At 40.7% G+C, this 19937-nt stretch overlaps 1 protein-coding gene across 10 annotated transcripts in view; it reads left to right on the forward strand.

Annotated features, from left to right (window-relative positions):
• Window positions 1–19937, forward strand: part of akt3a (v-akt murine thymoma viral oncogene homolog 3a) — a 416568-nt gene that overhangs the window by 97431 nt on the left and 299200 nt on the right. For 2 of the 10 annotated variants that reach the window (XM_069930897.1, XM_069930898.1), the window contains exons 1-2: window positions 6284–6562; window positions 13673–13796. The exons of 7 other annotated variants lie outside the window; for them this stretch is intronic. The gene's annotated coding sequence lies outside the window, so the exon portion shown is untranslated. Of the gene's footprint in view, window positions 1–6283; window positions 6563–13672; window positions 13797–19937 lie in introns of those variants that run through there. One more of the 10 variants, XM_069930896.1, reaches the window with a different exon arrangement.

Here is a 19937-nt window from a genome sequence, read left to right on the forward strand (position 1 = left end):
AGGAGGTATGTGGGTGGAAAGAAAAAGTTTGAAAACCACTGTTTTAATCCTACCTAATTGTACACAGTTTCATAACTCCAAAAGAAATGGACCAATGACAATTTTTCTCAAGCAAAATAATTCAGTAACAATTGAGTCTCGAGCAGTGATTCTCAACCTTCCCTTCCCACTCACATCCCACCTTAAGCAATTCCTTATTAATCACAGAGCACCTATAGCATGGGGATTACTTAAAGTGGTATGTGAGTGGAAAGAAAAAGGTTGAGAATCACTGGTTTAGGGGATACATCAGAGGTAGTTTTCTTTTTACACAGTATGCTGCTGGGTATCTAGAATGCATTGCTAGGGTTGGTGTTAGTAGCTGAAAGAATGACATTGAAAAGACTCTTCAGCAAATGGATTGAAGAAAAATAGGGGTGAGATTGATGTGGAGTAGGTTTCTTCGTTCAGCATAACATTGTGGCCAAATGGCCTGTAATCTAATTTGTGCTTGTATGTCTTTTTGTCTGTTCTCCATGCAAATCAATATGGAGCACTCTAGAAATGTCCAAGGAAGTTCAGTAGGGGTAACATTTGATGCTGAATGTCATGACCACATTGAATTTAACCTTTACGGTCATATGAAGTTTAAAAAAAAATTGAACTTGCACCAGGGTTACTACCTCAATTAGTTACAGTGCAGTGCATCAAAGTAAAACAAGTGGCCAAACCTAGTTCAATATGGGCCCAAAAAAAACAAAGCAGCATTGGCTGAAGCTCTTCACAAGCCCGTAGAGTTAGACAAAGGTGAAAGCGAGAGACAGCAGAGGAACGTCAGTCTTATCTCACTGTTGATGCTTCCAAACGTGCAAGGAGCAGGCAGCAGGAAACCAAACAGTAGCAATACGACTGTCTCAGTGCTCAGGCCTCCAGACAGGCAGGGTGCAGGAAGCGGGAAACAGAACAGCAACACCAGGCCCACTTCAGTGTAAGACCTCCAGAGAAGCAAGGAGAAGGTAGCAGGAAACTGAGGAACAATGCCAAGCCCGCCTTGGTGCTGATGCCGCAAGACATTCCATGAGCCCACAATAAGAATCTGCTGAGGAAGAACAAATAAGACTCCAAGCAATGTGAACAAAAACCACCAGCCAAAGAGCAGGACCATTTACTACAGTCAACCTGTTAAATGCTGCTTTCAGTTTCAACCATGTAGTCAACAATTGAATCTTTTATTTCCTGGGCAACGCCGAGTATCCTGCTAGTGTTCTTATAAGTATACACAGTATTCTGGGTGTGAACTTCCCTCACCTCTGCTTGGAAAGTAAGACATTGTATTCCTGTCCTCAAATTATTTCATAACGAAAGCAAAGGTAATATTTCGAATACAGAATAGCACAGGAACAGGTCCTTCAGCCGACAATAGCTCCTTTTCCACTGGCACCTTTTCCCAGGAATTAATTGGGACAGAGACCAGTGGAAAAAGAAAACTGTCAGCACGCTGGCGTCAAATGACCTCATTTCACACTGGGGATTAACCACCTCAACTCCTACTCATATCTCCGGCGTCAGCTGATGCTGGTGTGCTGATAAAAACTAGTGGGAAAGGGACAGTAGAGGGTCACCTATTGCCAGTTGAAGGTTGAACACTCCAGTTCCCGGGGATGAGTTGAGTCCCAGTCAAGGCTGGCCCAGTGGAAATGGCACAAAGGGCTTCTTATCCCAGGACACTGCGCAGCCAATTAACTGGGATGCTGGTGGAAAAAGGGCTAATGTCTGCTCCAAACACTATACCAAATTTATGCTACCTGCAAAGGATCCATATTCCTTTTCTCCCCACATGTTAACATAATAATAACATAACAATTTACAGCACGGAAACAGGCCATTAGGCCCTTCTAGTCCGCACCGAACCAAACACCCCTCTCTAGTCCCACCTCTCTGCACAATGCCCATAACCCTCCATCTTCTTCTCATCCATATACCTGTCCAACCTTTTCTTAAATAATACAATTGACTCTGCCGCCACTATTTCTCCCGGAAGCTCATTCCACACGTCTACCACTCTCTGAGTAAAGAAGTTCCCCCTCATGTTACCTCTAAACCTCTGCCCTTTAATTCTTAACTCATGTCCTCTTGTTTTAATCTTTCCTCCTCTTAATGGAAATAGTCTATCACATCCACTCTGTCTATCCCTTTCATAATCTTAAATACTTCTATCAAATCCCCTCTCAACCTTCTACGCTCCAAAGAGCGTTCATGTCTATTCGAAGACCTCTTGTATGTCTCCATCACCACCAGCCCTGATCACCCATTTCACGCACTTGTGTGTGTGGAAGAATTAGATCAGCTTGCCCTATACAGCTTTTAAATTTCCTCCCACTGACATTTCTTTTGTATTTATTTTTACTCTGGGGTCAAAAAGATTGACTCTTTACATCATACCTGTCATTTAATACACTTCTGTCAGTTCTCCCCTCTGCCTCTTGATGCTCCAAAGAAAGCAATGCAAGTTCATCCAAACTCTCCTTGTAGTTTGTCTAATTCAGGCAGCAAACTTGTAAATCTCTTTTGTACCTTTTCAATAGACTCCACATCCTTACTGTAATAGGAAGGCCAGAATTGTACACAATATTCTAAGTGCAACCTAGCCATAGTTTTGTAGCAGCAATGTGATTTCATTACTCTTGGGCATCATTGTGTAGAGTAACTTTTGTGTAGAGTAATCTAAAAGTTAACACCCAGGTGGGATTGGTAGTGAAGAAGGCGAATGCTATGCTAGCATTCATTTCAAGAAAAATAGTGTATAAAGTAGAGAGGTGTTAATGAGTCTCTATTAGCAACTTTTGTTTACGTAACCATTTGATTGGTGAATATCTGTTGCTGCTGGGTTTTGGGATCCTCTGGGCTCATAACACATATCCATGGTCTTGTGTACTATCCCATCAAGACCACCTGCAAATTGGAGGAATAACACCTGATTTTCTGTCTGGGCACTCTCCAGCCAGATGACATTAACATAGACTTTTCCATTTTCTGCAAACCGGCTCTGCTCTTTCCTCTATCCCCTTCACTTCCCCTGTCCAGTTCTCCTCCCTCCCCCTCCCTTCATCTATCCATTCCCCCTCCCCTTAATTACTGCTGTCCCCTCCCTCCCATCTCCATTTATCACCTCCTGCTTTTGCAACCATATCTCCCCCCCCCCCCACTCTTTTGTTCAGACGCCTGGTGACGTTTTTCCATTGTTATGAGCCCAGTGGACCCCAAAACCCAGCAGCAATAGATATTCACCAAGACAAATGGTTACTTAAACAAATATTGCTTTTTATTATCTTTAAACATGAAAACAGAATCACACTTTAATTTATCACGATTGACTTAACTATCCTTACTTAACCCCCTTCTAATTCTAAGAGCATGTGTATGTAATGTGTGTGTAAGTTCAGAAAAGTTCTTTTGATTCACAGTCCAATCTCACTTCTCACTCACTCCTCCAAGTTCACTGGTTGCAGGCAATTCTTATACTGTGCACAGAATTTAACATTTATGTATTTCACCAGGGTTTGGTGCTTGAAAGGTAAATGGTTACTGCTCAAGAAGATGCTTGTCAGTTTTCAGAGAGAGATTTGTTGTTCGCTGGACACAAACTGATTTCTTTCAATCAGCCACGTCAGTGACTTGCCGAAGAACTTGCCCCTTCAGGGTTCTCCAGATGATAATCTCTTTCTTTCAGGTCACCACAGAGTTCCTTTTTGTTTCCCTTATTTCAGGTGAAACATTATGCAGCCAGTCCTCTCCTCTTGTATGGTCCACAAGAGCTTTGACCAGGCTGAACTAAGAACTCACAGCCCATCTTCAAAATGGAGTTTTTCCACAAGCTTGCTAGCTTGTCCTGTTCCAGGCCCAGCTGCTGAACTGTAGAACTCAATTTTTTTTCCTCTCTCTCGCACGCACGCACGCACCTCTTAGCTTTGGACCTAATCTTCTGAGCCCATTCATCTGTTGCTTTACAAACAATAATCCGTTATTCCGCAGCACACCCAATTAACACCTACTTGTGAAGTCTCTATAGGCATTCTTCAAAGTTTTTGCAAAGGCACTCGGAGCCTGGACTGTCTGGCTTGAGCAGAGCTCTGGCATTTTAAATGAGATCTATTTTGAAGTGTTTGACCTACACTAAAAAAAACTGCCACAATTTATCTCCTTTTAAAACATATCTATATACAATATAAAATATAACATAATCTGTCACACCATACCTTGATGAAGGGCTCAAGCCTGAAATGTCAGTTATGTATTTTTTGCCTGAGTTTCTCCACCATTTTTGTTTGTACTTTTTATTGCCTCTTTCCTTGATTGTTTTCTAACTTCCCCTTGTGCTCTTTCTGAACTCAAGCCTGTCCACAGATCCACCTCTATTTCTAATTGCACTGATTTACTAACCAGCTTGCTTGACTCATAATTGGCCTGATAGGGTGATTGATTTTATCACTTTAAAATTTTCTCTATAATTACTTCTCCTTGTTTAAAAATGTATTTTCATGAAAATAAACAAAAGGATCTTCAACACTGTTGTTGCTGCCAAGTTCAAATGAGAGTCCAAGAAAAATAGTCAATTCATTTTGTGTTTGTTGAGTCTCAGTACAAAGAAATTGTATTGAATACTTGTTATATGACAGAGTAAAATAATTTATTCCTTTGCATGATCCATGATCTGTTTGTTGAATCTTCCTGGGATGCTGTTCCATGGAGAGTGGAGATGCACTTGACTGATTCCATTCTTGCACAGACAATAGCCATATACAGTTACTTCCATTCCTATTCCTTCAAAGATTTCAATTTAAATTTTTTTTAAATGTTAAATTTAAATTTAGACATACAGCACGGTAACAGGTCTTTCAGCCCACGAGTCTGTGCCGCCAAATTACACCCAATTAACCTGCACCCCTGGTACATTTTGATGATGGGAGAAAACCCATGTAGACACGGTGAGAAGGTACAAACTCCTTATAGGGAGCGCAGGATTGGAACCCCAGTCCTGATCACTAGTGCTGTAACAGTGTTGCGTTAATCACCCCACCCTATTGAAGTTATCTTGTATTGGTTCAGTAATTGTTAAGCATCTTTCACCAGTTCCCCACAGTGCCAGGTAAATCATTCATTCAGAATCAGAATCTTTTAGAAACAGAATTTATTGTCATGAACATGTTACAAAATTTGTAATTTTGTAGTATAATTAATTACAAGTGCACAATTGTTATAAATTACATTAAAAATAAATTGGTGCAAAAGAAGAGAAAGTGAGGCAGTGTCTGTGGTTCATTGTCCATTCAGAAATCTGAGGGCAGAGGAGAAGAAGCCAGTTTTGTACTACTGGGTGTTCATCTTCAAGTTCCTGTATTTCCTTCCCATCAGGAAGAGGGCATGGCCTGAGTGGTGAGGGCCCTTGAGGGCAGGCTGCTTTCTTGAAACATCGCCTCTTCTAGATGTCCCCAATGGAGAGTGAAAACTGATGGCCATGATGGTGCTGGTGGAGTTCACAACTTTTTACTATACTGTGGACAGGGCATATCCCCCAAGGATTCATTTGTCTTTCATCTGTTTCTCAAGCTGTCTTATTACAGCATGTTTTCTTGTATTTTGGCACTCTACCTAACCAATAGCCTTGACTTTTGAATATTGCTACATTTAATTATGTTACCACTTGCTGTCACTGCTGTAGCTCAGGAACCCCCTGTGTAAGTAGTAAAATAAGTCTCTTTTTGAATTCTTTAATTAAGCAGCTCTGTCTTGTGTTTTGATAATACGTGGAAAGGTACTAATGAATTTATTGCTGAATTTTTGTTCAAAGGGGATTTTAATTGCTTACATTTCTTAACTGAATCTCAATTCTGAATTGGCCATATATTTCCATTATTTACTTGTTAACAATATAGTTCAACTTTGGATCAATGATCTATTGTCAGAAATGAGTAGAATATCATCCTGTGTCCCAGTATTTGGAGCAAAAATATCATGTGATAAGTCTATTAATTCAAAATTAAAAAAGAGATACTGAACCAGAGTTTTAAATTATTTTTTGTGCTTTATGGAAATAAAGAAGAAATGCTATATTATTACTCAAGAGTCATCTATATAGAATAGCAAACTCTACTCTCCTTTGCATGATTACATTACTTATCCTTGAAGAGATGCATGGTTAGATGTTTTTGGAACAGCATTGTCCTCGTCACAAATGATGCCATTGTGGTGGAATCTTGTATGTTGGTCACAGGCCCCTCCTCCCCCTGCCTCTTCCACCTCTTCTGGCCACCCCTTTCCACTCCCCCCACCTTTTTATTCAGACGCCTGCCTGCTTTTGCTCATACTTTAATGAAAGGCTTGGGTCCAAAGCGTTGGTTACTCTTTACTTCTTATAGATGCCGTGTAACTTGCTGAGTTTCTCTAGCACTTTTGTGTACTGCCCTGAACCCCAGCAGACTTTCTTGTTTAAATCAACTACCTAAATTTGAGAATACAATCTTAATGGATTCTATAATCTACAACTTTTTGGATTCAAGATTTCATTCTGCTTAATTTCCTCCAAGTTAGTGCATCTTTTCTAAATATGGTGTGCAGACCATGGTACTCCAAATGTGGTCAGCCAAGTGTTGATTTGTTTGTGTTGTAACAGATTTGTGTTAACCTTTAATTTATAAAAATGTCTTAGTAAAGTAAATTATAGTTAAAATATTGTATCTGTATTCTTAGCATGTTAGCTGTGGGTTGATTCAGGGTCACAGTACATTTATAAGAGAACCATTTTTTTCAAAGAGAGTTCATTCTCAGAGTCGACGTGTCTTGGACAAAGCTAATGGATTTCAAGAGGGTCTTAATTATTCAAAAATTGCTGAGTAAGCCATTGTTTTTAATCAAAGCCACTTAAGCCTCTTGAACAGAGATGAGGTCAGAGGTTGTTATGGATATGGAATGGTTTTGAAAAAGAAACAAAATTTTGGTTTCCAAGAATTGAGGATGACCTCGTTCATGATGTAACTGTCACTTGACTTGGAGAAATATATTACCGAATTCAGATATTTTGTTTTCAGTTTTGAAACAGTTCAGCTTGGAGTTCACAGAGGTCAAAACGCTGTGACATACAGGGGTGAAAGACAGGGTTGAGTTACAGTAATTGGTGCTGTTTGTTGTGTGTTACTCTTGGAAGAAGGGGAATACAGAATCAGAGGCTATTGAATTAATGAAGACCACTTTGCTGTCTCTTTGGAAAAGAGGACAGAATTCTACTGGGTCTATTTTTGTGTTTTGGCCACTTCGTTTAAACCCTGTCCAGTTTGTGTCTTCATCATGGAAGAAGATAACCACATTTGTTTAACCCTTGTTTGGGTTGGTGAATTCATTGTGGAAGAAAATAGCCACATTTGCTGTCTTTAAGAAGAGGGCAGGGTGTTCATGTGGAAAACATAATTATGAGTAAAAGAGGCCTGAAGATATAATATTTAAAAGCACTTTATAATCATTTCTGAACGGAGAATTTAAGACCTTCAAGCAAGATTAAAATGATGCTACACACATATATTTACATTTGTGCATAGTGAGGTTAAGTTTAGAGTTAAGTAAGAAATGTTATTAATTGTTTGATTAAAGGCTATTATTTTGAACTTGCCATTGTCTGGTGAATTTTTCATTGCTGTTCCTGTGTTCGTGCTAACAAAAACCCTTTAGTTCCAAACATAATTAAAACAGTTGTTAGTGCATAACAGTGTATAGATATCTTAATTTCTACCCTTGCACTCCAATCCTGTAAATGTAAAGATCAGAGTTCCACTAGATGTTGATTTTCTGTTTGTCTGTGACATTTTAATGCTATGCAAGTGAACCACCCAGGACTTTCTGGACCTTGACTGCTTTTAGTTTTCACAGTTTACAAATTTGTTTTGAAATTTATTTTTCAAAGTTTTGACCGATTCAGTCACTCTTCTGACATTTGCACTCCTTACATTGCTATCAAACATAATACATTGGTTAACTTGGCATTCTGGGTTTCTATCCTGTAATCTTTAAGTCATGAATGTAATTTATATTTGGACATGCACCACAATAACAAGCCCTTCCGGCTGGCGCAGGAGCCTTTGCAACCCAAATGCCCCATTTAACCGACGACTCTATTTTGTTTTGAAGAGTGGGATGAAACTGGAGTACCTGGAAGGAACCCACACAGACACAGGGAGAATGTGCAAACTCATTGCAGATAGAGCTGGATTCAAACCGGGGTCATTGACGCTGCAATAGAATTGCACTAACCATATGCTAACTGTGCCACTCCAACACATTAGCTATTACTTTGACTGTCTTCTGATTGTTATCCAATTTCCTGGACGGTCTTTATTTGGCCTTCTTTTGGATGACCTTCAAGTTAACTCTTATTTTATTAATGGGGGCATTATCATTTGCTGTCTAGAAATCTGCCTGTTGCTTATGTTATCACCAAGAGTTTAGCATCTTGTGTGAACTGACTAATCAAATGGGAACATTTGAAGTTGTTAAACACAGTCTTAAATAAAAAATTCTCAGTAAAAGGTTAGTGGGCAGCTGCTGCAGGTAACAAGAAAAACTAATGGAATGTCATTGTTCATTGTGAGGTAAAATTAATAAAAAAATGTAGGGAATATGTTTCACTTGTGTAGCCCATTGGTGAGGCTTCATCTGCAGTACTATGCACATTAATATTTCTCAAAAGAGGAGACCGAAAATGAATTCATTCCCAGAGGTAAAAGTTCACAAATTGAGAGAACATGGGAAAACTAGAGTTTATCTGTACTTTTTTTCTCCCACTGACTGTGCAATCTGGGGTAGAAGACATCTGATTTGTTGTGGGGAAAGTGCCAGTAATTTCTTAAATTTAGTTTTGTTAAGATTTGTCATTGGATTGATCTTGAATCATCACAAATTTTGTTCATCATTTCAAGATGTTGTAATATAACACTCAACATTTTTATTATTTCCATATTTAACTTCTTATACTGATATTAGAGATAAAGTGCCTCAATTTGCTGGACTATTTCTTTTTCTAGTGCAAACATTTTTTTTTGAATGCCTCGTGCAAGTTTAAGAGGTGAAAATCGATGCATGTAGCCTGTTTTATTCCCTTAGACCACACATGTCAAACTTTGGCCCGCGATATAATTATATTTGGCCCGCAAGATCATATTAAATATATATTAGAGTTAGCCCGCTGGCCGCCGCGCCAGTATAGCGCATGCACACTGAAGGTGAAAATGAAGACGCCGGAGGTGTGGAGGGATCTCAGAGTCCCGAATCCCGGGGATCGGAGCGCCGCACTCAGCCCGCCCAGCTCCTGGACACACAGACGCGGCTGGAGTTGGGGACCATCCTCGCTGGGTCTGCGCTTCAGCGGCGACGCCGGACCGAACATCTCGTTGGCGATGCCTTCCCCCTCGCTCCGTGCGCGGCGGACCCTGCCTCCTGCTCCTTTTGTTGGAGACGAGACCGGCGCCGTGAGATCACAGTTTAATCCCTCTCCAACCATGGGAGGGGGGTGGGAGCAACGAGCTCTTCTCAGCCAATTCCTCCACCGCCCCAGAAGCCGGCATTTCAACGGGGGGTTCGGGTGCCTTCGTCAGGCGACCGACCTGTTGGTCCAAGACAAGGGGAGAGCGTACAAACTCCACACAGACAGCACCTGAACTCGGGTGAACGTGGAGCTGCGACCCCACATTCCACATCAGGACTGTGTGTAAGATTGGGAGCAGTGAGACGGAAGCTTATTTTGGTCCTGTGGTTTAAGCCTTCCTTGGGGTGGGGGGTGGGGGGTCCTTCTCTGACCACTTGCGTAACAATTAACCTAATCAGATGTGGAGTTACCACAATACAACAGTTCTCAACCTTTTTCTTTTCACTCGCGTCCCTGTGCCATTGGTGCTCTGTGATTAGTAAGGGATTGCTTAAGGTGGTCTGTGTGGGTGGAAAGAAAAAGTTTGAAGCCCACTGCTTTAATCATCCCTCATTGACTTGTCATGTGCACGGTTTCAGAACGCTAAAGGAAATGGACCATTGACAATGACAATGAAAGAGTTTATCCAAAACTATTATTAAACATTTGTTTTAATAAGAAAAAGTTTAACATTACATATGTTGAAAGAAGGGAAAACATGCAGATGTTGTTGAAAATTTTCAATAAATATTTAGTTCGGCCCTTGACTTAGTCCAAGTTTTTAATTTTGGCCCTCCGTGAATTTGAGTTTGACACCCCTGGCTTAGACGGTTAATTGAATTTCATCCATTTTTTCATAAGCTGCTCAAGTTCTTACCTTGTATGTTTGCCAGGTGTGACTGCTTTTTTTGGCAAGTTGAATTGCTACTTTTAGACTTCTAAACTGGTGCGCTATCACGTTCTCTTACCGAACACCTGCCGCTGCTCATTATGAGTTAAAAAAAAAATATACATTGCCTAGTTTACTGTGGATAGTCGAAACAGGTGGAAGTTTACCTTGACCAAATTTAGAATCTTAGCTGCCTCACTTTCTCCTTTTTAAGTACTACATTTAGCTCATCCTAGCACATCAGGTTTTCTGAGAGATGTAAAGCCAGTGGCATTTTCAAAGAAAAAAAAAATCCAGTGTAGTGATTTGGTTACTAAAACTATGCTAACAATGTGTCAGAGAAAAGTGAAGGAAGGATATCAAATGTGGTGCGACAGAAGTTTGGAAGGAAGGTTGAAAGTTGGTGATCCATAAAAGGCAAGGCTGATGAAATTTGAGAAAATGAGAATTCTCGCTGGATATTTATTTATTTGCTATCTTGTATTTTTAAATTTATTCCTTGGAGTGCAGGAGGATGAAGAGTGATCGCATAAAGATGCACAAAATCATGAGATGAATAAATTGGGTGAATGCCAGAGTGGGGTATTGGCAACAAGTGGACATGGGGGGGATTTAAAAAAGAAAACAGAGGGTGGAATGGGCTGCCAAAGGAAGTGGTTGAAAGATAGTATTTAAGAAAGAATTAGAAGGATACATGAACGGGAGAGGCCAAAGGCAGGGAGGTGGGTGGAACATTTTGGTCAGCGTGGGCAAGTTGGGCTGAAGGACCTGTTCTCATGCTGTGTGATGGACTCTGAGGTACCTCTGTAAACAGAATTATATTGAACTAAGCATGTAGTTATATGATGTACTTGGTTCCTTCATTTCAGTTCCTTCTGTTATTGTCTGAGTGTTATGTGAATAATAAAAATGTGATTTGCTCAAATGTTAATGAATTCATGGTCCATTTCCAATCATTGGAACTTTATGTTCAACAAAAAAACCCTACTAGCATCAATTATAAACACTTAAGTTTGTGATAACTGTCGTACATTGGCAAGTTTGCTTTAATTTAAGGATGAGAAATGGTGAACAAAAAGTTCCTATTGTCACTTCCTGTACTCGGGATAGCTATTCAAAATAGCAGAACGTTTTGAACCTTTTTGTAATTGTTTTTGATTGAACAGTAGGAATGTTACAGCAATATCTTGTGTACACATTTTTCCTTTGGATTTTTAAGTAGCTCATCTATTTGTATGTTTATCCACATCACAAGATAAAGGAACAGAAGCAGGCCACTAGGTCCATAGAGTCTGTTCCGTGACTCTACACTAAGCTAACACCTACTTCCAATTTCTTGCCTTTTCCCCATATCCCTTGATATCTTTACTAATGAGATACTTATCCATTTCCTGTTTAAATACTCCCAGTGATGTGGCCTCCGCTGCTTTGTGCGGCAGTGAGTTCCACAGATCCACGACCCTCTGACTAAGTTCTTCCTCCCCTCTGTTTTAATTGGACAACTTTTAATTTTAAGACTATGGCCCCTTGTTCTCAATTCACCCATTAAAGGAAACATCTACATTCACTCTGCCAAAACCTTTCAATATTCAAAATGTCTCTGAGATCCCCCCTCATTCTCCTATACTTCAATGAATTCAACCCAAGAGCTGCCAAATGCTCCTCATATGCTAGCCCTTGCATTCCAAGAGTCATCCCATTAAATCTCCTCTGCACCCTCTCCAACAACATCACATCTTTTTTAAGATAGGGGGCCAAAAACTGTACACAGTACTCCAAATAGAGTTTCAGCAGTGCCCCATAGAGACTCATTAACACCTCTCTACTCTATACACTATTTTTCTTGAAATGAATGCTAGCATAGCATTCGCCTTCTTCACTACCAATCCCAGCTGGGCGTTAACTTTTATATTACTCTACACAAGGATGCCCAGGTCTCTTTGCACCTCCGAGGATTGAATATTCTCCCCACCCAAATAGTTCTCTGCCTGTTTATTTCCACTGCCAAAATGTCGAACCGAACATTTCTCAACTTTGTACTTCATCTGCCATATTTTTGCCCAGTTCCCAATCTGTCCATATCCTTCTGCAATTTTAGAGTTTCTTCAACACTTCCTGCTTCGCCCCCTATCTTAGTGTCATCTGCAAATTTGGCCACAAAACTATTCATTCCACAATCCAAATCGTTAATATAAATTGTAAACAACAGTGGCCCCAAGACCGACCCTGTGGAACACCACTTGTTACAGGCAGCCATACTGAATGGGATCCCTGAATTTCAACCCTTTGCTTTCTGCCTATCAGCCAATTTTCTATCCAGTCTAATAGCATCCCTGTAATTCCATGGACTTTCATTTTATTTATCAGCCTAGTATGCGGCACCTTATCGAAAGCCTTTTGAAAATCCAAATATACAACATCCATAGCCTCCCCCTTTGTCTATCCTACCTGAAATTTCTTCAAAAAACTCTAATAGGTTAGTCAGGCATGATCTACCCTTTAAAAAAAAACCCATACTGAATAGGACTAATCCTGTCATGCATTTCCAGGTATTTCATAACTTCAACCTTGAGGATTGACTCTAATATCTTCCCAACCACCGACGTCAGACTTATAGGTCTATAGTTTCCTTTTTTCTGTTTCCCACCTTTCTTGTACAGTGAAACCACATTTACAACCTTCCAATCCTTTGGAATCACACCTGAGACTATTGATTTCTGGAAGATTGTCACCAATGGATCCACAATCTCCAAAACCACCTCTTTCAAAACCCACGGTGTACCTTGTTCGATCTGGGATATTTATCTATCTTTAATCCATTCAATTTACCTCGAACAAATTCTCTAGAATCTTAACTCTATCCAACTCAATTCCCTGAAGCCTCTGTCAGGGATATTATTAATGTCTTCCACAATGAATACTGATGTTAAATATTGATTTAATTCTTCTTCCATTCCTTTATAACTCATTATAATTTCCCCAGCATCATTTTCTATTGGTCCTATGTCAACACGCGTCTCTTTTATTCTTTATATATTTTTTTAAAACTTTTTTTATATTGTTTGCCAGTCTACTTTCATAACTTGTCTTTTCTTTATTTCTTTCTGTAAATTTTTAAAGAAGTCCCAGTCCTCTGATTTCCCACTAGTTTTAGCTTCCTTGTATGCCCTCCCCTTAGACTTCACTGAGCCTTCAATTCTTTTGTTAGCCACAATGGAACCATGTTTTGAAGTAAGCTCTATTGTTCTTCCAGTAAATCTCCTAAATGATTGTCTTAAACTGTGAAAATGGATTGTTACTGCCATTAAAATTTGTCTTTTTTAATTTTCTCAAATCTCTATGTGCTATTTGAATAGGAATCTGGAGAAGAAACCAACAGCATTCCTTGAAAAGCAAAATAGCAGAGTTCTGTCAGAGGGTAGCCATTTTCTTCACTGTTTGGGATCTGAAAGAATGCTCTAAAATTCACATGAACACAGTGTAAGTTTTCAAAAAAAAGATTAATTTTATTAACACATGTAGTGCAGTGAGAGGTTGTTGCAAGCAGACCAGTAGACATCTCCTACATTGTACTTTTGTACTGTCTTGTACTCAATGCAGGATTACAGAGATAGATCTTCAGCCAAATATTCATCTGCCATAACTCATTCCTGCCCTCACTAGTGCGTGGCATAAGCAGCAATCCAGAGATTACTGCCCTTGAGGTCCTGCTGTTCTTATCTCCATCATCGGTACCAACGTGGACCACATCTGGCTACCCCGCCCTCCTGCTTGAGAATGCTTTGGAATGAGATGTCCCTGACACTAGCATCTGGAAGGCAATATACCATGTGGGAGTTTAGAACTTGTTCACTGACTTGCATCTTTTTCCCTAACTATTGAATCACCAATTGCTACAGCTCTCCTCTTCTCTCCTTCTGAGTTGAAGCGCCAGCCTCTATGGCAGAGATGTGACCACTGGAATTTGTCTCTGGTAGTTGGTCTCCTCTTCCTCGTCCAACAGTATCCAAAACAGTATCCAAAATATTGTTGAGGGGAATAGCCACAAGTGTTCTCTGTGCTGACTATTTATTCCCCTTCTCTCACCTAACAGTTAACAAGCTACCTGGGTCTTGCCTCTTGGGTGTAACTGTCTCCTTGTAGCTTCTGCTGATCACCCTCTCTCCTGCTTGAATGATCCAGAGTTAATCCAGCTCCAGTTCCCCAACACTGTAACAAGCTGTAGCTGGATGCACCTCTTTCAGGCATAGAGAATAAAGGATACTTGCATTGTCCCAGATTTCCCACATCCTGTAATTGGACCATACACTGCCCTAACTACCATCTCCTTACCTGTGCCTGTGGCATGTCCTCAGCTTCTGCTTGCCGATGCCTCTCGAGCCAAAGCCTCTAACTCACCACTCCTACACTGGGTCACTCACACACTGCCTCCTCGAACGATGGCTTTTTATGTGCTACTGGTTCTATCTGTAACACAGACTCCAACCAATTGCTGAGGTTCTTGCCCTGCTTCAATTTAAACTCAGTTGAAACAAAATGCAGCTCCTGAGACTCCCTGTCGCCAAGGTTCTTGCTCCACTTCAATTTAAGTTAATGTTATTCATACATCGTAGTCACTATGTATCCGTAATGTTAGGGGGTATTCCTGGTTAGTACTGAGGTGGCAGATGATAAAAGTGATGCAGTTCTAGTGACCCAGATTTAATCCTGACCTCTCGTCTGAATGGAGTTTGCACGTTTCAGAATAATCCAATGTTAGCAATACAGCCGAACTGAATTAGCTATTTATCATGAAAACGACAAATTGCAAGTCGTTGTTGGGTCATTAATTGAACCCCTCGCTTACTCAAATGGCAATGAAATTCCCTGGGACTGAAAAAAGGGTGAGGAGGTGTTAGGAAGTTAAATGCTATATTCCTTGAAATCCTGAAGAACTTTCAGTTATGCCACTGTTGAATTGCTTCTTATTTTCCTTCTGGGATAAACATTAAAGGTTATGGGACTGAAAGGTCCACTCAGTGATCACTTTTTTGAATATTTTATTATAAATTTTCAAATTCAGTTTCCAGTAATCAATCAGAAATTACAGTTATCAATTATATAGTAAAATTTCTGTTAAGTCAGCCATTTTCCCCCTTCCAACACTCAACAGACTACAGTTACGTACAACATTCAAGACGCCCACAACAAGGATAGGGAACACACCAGGGATTTGTCATGGCCCGACAGCTGGCACCTATGCTGTTACATTTTTCTTGACTTTACTTGATTGGGATGGAATGGACCCCGCCCTCGGTAGAAGGATAGACGGGGAAGGCATGGTGGAAAGACACGCAAGTCCACACTATAACTGTGCTCCTATGAAATTTAAATATGTTTACCAAATTTTAAGGAAGGTATTATAGATAATTTTCTCCAGGGGAACACAGCTTTGCATTTCTGTATTCGAGCAGGCAATGCTCAAGTGGAAGACAGATTTCCAAGTAACTTGGCCACTGCCAATGCGATCATTACAACTTGGATTTGGAATTTGGACAGGTTCATCTTAAGTCTTATGTCCATCATATTTCCCAATAGGAATGGCTCTGGGTCCTATGGGAATTCAATCAGTGATCACTTGCATAACATCCCAAAACATTTCATTAAATTGTAATCGGACAAAACATTGAAAGAGAGCTTGGGAGATGAGTGACAAAAATGTATAGCTGCTGAAGAGGCCAATGTAAAAGAAGATTCTGGATCTAATTGGAATTGATATTATGGTAAACTGAAGACTGACAGAAAAGCAGGGAATTCAGGGTGAAACACCAGAGACCAGAATCTATAGTAATGGGGTGCATCAAACACAATGCATTGCAGGTGAAAAGCACAACCTTGTATGAAGCAGGAAAATGATGATGAATGATCAACAATGAAACCATAATGTGGCGTGAAGCATTAATAAGATTTAAAGTTTCAAGTTTGAACCTCAATGCATGGGGAAAGTGATGTGGATGAAAATTCCAAGAAAAAGAGCAGACATGGCAGCTGTTTATTTCACATATCCTGTATCCCCTCCATTTTTATTTTGAATTAATATGAGACAAGTTCTGGATAATTAACACAATTTTCTCAATGAGCTAACTTAGTAGGTCAAGCAGCAACAAAGAAAAAGAATCGGTGACAATTTTGAGCTTGAAATGTCAACCTTTTCCCGCTACTGATACTGCTGGACCTGTTAGGTCCTCTTACAGATTGTGTTTAGCTTTAGATTCCAGCATCTACAGTCTTCTGTGTCCTTTCTGGATAATTAAATTTTGGTTGATTAGTTGGCTTTTGGAAATGGATGCCAAATGGGTTGAATCGACAAATGATTGGGGCATGTGCTTGAAATGGATGTGGAGGCAGATTATTTGGAAATGATTAGGATCACTTTGTACACATCCATGTTAGCTAGTTAATCAATGCCAATGTCGAGTTAACTTTTGCTGGTGGACAAGCACAGGAGCAGATATTTATTTGGTTCAGTTTATAGGGGAAAATTTGTCACCAGTGGATAACTATTTTTGATCAAATGAGTTCTATTTGTATTTGTGACTATTTTAGTCCTTCATGACCCATTTCTGTTTAATCATTAGGAGACCAACCATGCCCTATTTTGTGAAAGTTGTATGAGTATGGTTGGAGTTAGATTTGAGACTGAAAGCTTAATTTGATTTAAAAAAATGCAATTATCATTCTGTTTCAAATATTTTTTAAGTTTGAGTGGTGAAAATGCTCATGTTAGTTTGAGCACAGAATCAGTTGCAGAATCTGCTGTATTCAATTTATCATTCAAAGAAATCAAATAAAAAAAAACATTTATTTCAGTCAGTTCCAGTTAAATCACAGCAAATATTTTGGGGAAAGGTGTCTGGCGTCTGAATTGTGTAATTGGTTGATTTTCATCTCCATATTGGGTTCTCCACCATAGTATTTGAAACCTGTTTCACAGGGTAATTCTTACATTTTTATTAAATGTTACCCCTAGATTTGTGATGCAGGATGATTTTGCAGACATCAGACAGTTGCTATTATGTGCTAAGTTTAATTACCAGTGTCGGGTGCCATAAAAAGCGTGGACTCTTATTCGTGCACTTTTCCTAATTGCTGGTGCCTGACCTGCAGCTGGAGGACTGGGATGTCGTTGGAGGTTATACGTTCTGGTCATGCGCTTGCTTAACTGTTGTGGCTGTGCGCGATTCTGTTGTACGCGTGGGGCTCCCGCTACACCACCCCCTCCCAGAATCGTGGCTGCCGGACGCAGGTCCGCGCTGGTACTTCAGCCTGGGGCGTCCTCTGGGACGTTTCACAGGTGACATGATCTGGTTTCAGTCGTTCAATTGTGAACATACACTCTTGGCTCCCTATGTCCAATGTAAATACTACATCTTCTAGCCTGATTACCCTAAGGGCCCCTCATGTGGGCATTGAAATGCTGAGCATTTCTGACCTAACCTAGCCATCGTGAATTCCGCAGTCAGTAGGTCTTGCGGCATCTGATGTTTGGAACTCCTGTGAAAAAACGTGGTATAGGGTTGTTTTGCCCCATTGCTATCTCTCACAAGACGTAAAATATCCAAGTCAACTGTCCAATTGATGTCACTACCGAAATGTACGTCACCTGGAATGGATAGTGGAGTTTCATAGATCATCTTAGCAGTCGAAACTGGCCATCCTTCCTTTGGTGCCGTACGCATTCCCAATAATACCCACGGTAATTCGTCCATCCAGTTCGGCCCCTGCAGTCTCACCTTAAGCGCTGATTTGAAATGCCTACGGAACCGTTCCACAAATCCATTTGATTGAGGATGATAGGTGATTGTGTGGTGTAATTTACTTCCACAGAAGTTTGAAATCTGTGTCCACAGGTGGGAAGTAAACTGCGTACCTCTATCTGAAATAATGTGACTAGGTACACCAAATCGTGCAACCCAATTAAAAATAAAGGTCCGTGCACATGTCCCCGTGTCTGCTGCCTGCGTAGGGATTGCCTCTGGCCAGCGACTAAATCGGTCAATAACAGAAAATAAATATCTCATCCCTTGACAGACCGGCAAAGGTCCAACTACATCCATGTGGACGTGCTGAAATTTTGCGTCCACCATGGAGAATCTTTCAGGTGGTACATGCGTGTGTCTGTGAATTTTAGCTTTTTGGCACTGAAGCCAAGTCTTGGCCCTCAGGGTGATATCTCTCTTTAGACTGTGCCACACATAATGATTTGACACTAGTTTAATGGAAGATCTAATAGAAGGATGCGAAAGATTATGTATATCATCGAAGATCTTCCTGCGCCAGCTAACCAGTAGAATGGGTCTAGGGTGTCCTGTGGAAATGTCGCAAAGGAGTGTGGGACCCCTTGCCTCAGTAGTGATTTCCTCAACCTGGAGACTTGTAACGGGGGTTTTGTAGGCTTGTACCTCCTCATCCTGCTGCTGGTCTTCCGCTAATTGTGCCGTGTCGATTCCACCCTGGACTGTAGAGAGAGTTGGTCTCGATAGGGCATCTGCCACTGGATTGGAAAAACCGGCCACGTACCGAATGTCAGTCGTGAATTCAGAGATGAATGACAATTGGCTTTGCTGCCTCGCGGACTATGGGTCAGATATCATACTCATGGCCTGCACGAGAGGTTTATGATCAGTAAAGGCCGTAAACACCTGACCCTCCAGCATGTATCTGAAATGGCGCATCGCTAAATACAATGACAGCAATTCTCGGTCGAATGTGCTATATCTCATCACTGTAGGTCGAAGATGTCTGCTAGAAAATGCAAGTGGCACCCATTGTCCTTTTACGTGTTGTTGCAACACTGCACCAATTGCATGGTTGGATGTGTCTAGTTAGCGAAAGGGGTGCTTCGTGATCTGGGTGGGCAAGACTTGCCGCAGATGTCAAAGAATCCTTGGTTTTTTCGAAAGCCATGTCTTCCTCCTCATCCCAATGCAATATATTTGATCTTTTTCTGTTTAATAGGTCAATCAGTGAGCGCATCACGGCTGCCGCTCCTCTAATAAAACGATGGTAGAAAGGTTACCATTCCTATAAATCGTTTCAAATCCTTCCGAGTAAGAGGCCAGGGAAACTTGCATGTGGCAATCACTTTGTCCGGCAATGGTATAGTTCCAGTACGAGAAACCCTGTGGCCGAGAAAATCAATTGCAGCTGTACTGAATTGGCATTTTGCGGGGTTGACTGAAAGGCCAGAATCCTGCAATCTAGCGAACAGGAGACGGATGTGTTCGTTATGAGGATGTCATCCAAGTATACGAAGGTTCCTTCTAAGTCCCTAGAGATAACGTCCATCAATCTTTGAAACGTCGGAACTGCGTTCTTCAGACCAAACTGCATTCTGATAAATTCAAAGAGACCAAATGGGGTTTTAATAGCCGTCTTTAGAACATCCTCAGGGTGAACTGGAAGCTGATAGTATCCCTTCACTAAATCTATTTTGGAAAATATAGTAGCATTAGCCAACTGTGCTGAGAAATCTTGAATATGAGGGATTGGATAGTGGTCGGGGACGGTTATATCGTTCAACCGCCTGTAATCCCCACATGGCTGCTAACCACTGCAGTTTTTAGGCACCATGTGAAGGGG

Source organism: Narcine bancroftii, chromosome 4 (assembly GCF_036971445.1).
Source record: "Narcine bancroftii isolate sNarBan1 chromosome 4, sNarBan1.hap1, whole genome shotgun sequence".
Taxonomy (NCBI): domain Eukaryota; kingdom Metazoa; phylum Chordata; class Chondrichthyes; order Torpediniformes; family Narcinidae; genus Narcine; species Narcine bancroftii.